This window comes from Nanorana parkeri, unplaced genomic scaffold (assembly GCF_000935625.1).
Source record: "Nanorana parkeri isolate BGI_ZX_2015 unplaced genomic scaffold, ASM93562v1 scaffold680, whole genome shotgun sequence".
NCBI classification, from domain to species: Eukaryota; Metazoa; Chordata; class Amphibia; order Anura; family Dicroglossidae; genus Nanorana; species Nanorana parkeri.
The window spans coordinates 807,737-809,010 of NW_017306948.1; positions in this window are offsets into that span (position 1 = coordinate 807,737).

Genomic DNA, 1,274 nt, shown 5'->3' on the forward strand with positions numbered 1-1,274 from the left:
CACCAATTCAAAGGATGACTTACAACATTTTCTAATCGGGTTCATCCAGGTCCCAGTGGCCATGGTTGATCGCAACATTTTGATGCACCTCCTACAACCACAACACCACACCACACCACACCACAGATGGGTTATATTTATTAGTACATCATTATTATTATTACATTGAAACAAATGTGCATTGCGTCGCTATGCGTCAATACAGGTTACTGCAACAAATAGATGAATCTGGGGAATGACAGCTGAGAAACTGGAAGTGACAAAATCATCGTCACTTCCGGGTTCATTCAGCAGGAGGGAGATGAGTGAATGGGTGTTCACTGGTCCCTCTCCACTGACACCCACAATACCAGTCCTGGGCCCACAGAAGAGGCAGCAGAGCTCAGGAAACATGGTGGGGTTTTTTTGGGCAGAGGGCACACGTTTGCAAGCCTGTGGAAGTTACACAGTTACTATGTAACTTCCACGGGTTGGCAAAAGCGTGCCCCTCTCCCTTCTCTCCGCTGACACCCACAATGCCAGTTCCGGGCCCACGGGAAGGGCAGCCGAGCCCAGGAAAAATGGTGGGTGGCGCACATTTGTCAGCCTGTGGAAGTTTTTATATGGCTGTGGAATCAATTCCAGTGTAAAGCCGACATTCGACTTCACACATGTAAACAGACTATAGCTGCTGGGAGTCTGCTAACAGGGGCCCGCTCCTGCCATTTGTAAGGCATAGGTCAGCAGCAGCAAAAGGGTCAAATACTGAGGAGAGGGGGCTAGAGCTTAGAAACCACTTAGACTGAAGCAACAGGACATGGGTCAAACTGGCTGGGCCATCATTAACCGGTTGGGTAAAGATGGCCATTGGGGCTGCGGCCCTTAGATACAATGTAAAAAAATCATTGCTTCAAGCCAATGTACTGCCATACATGACCAGCATCAGGAACCCGTTGGTAGTACAATAACCGGCTGTGGTGTGCAAGTACTGATTCTGTCTTGCTTCCATCTGCTTGCTGTGTCAATAAATGCCGACACAAATAAAGTAATCTGCCAACAGAACAGACACCTCGCAGGCTCACAATGCAGGTAGGCAAACCCTACAAGCCCCCCCGTCCTGTTCTGTCCCGTCCACCCACCCCAATCGTCTTGTCACTGTGAACACAGCAGCGTGGAGCAGACAAAAGGAGCGAGCCGCCGTATTATCACATCATCACAAATCTCTGTGCTGGACGGAGCAGATAATGTCACGCTCAGAGAGCGATGGCCGCTAGATGTACCCAGCGAGCGGAGAT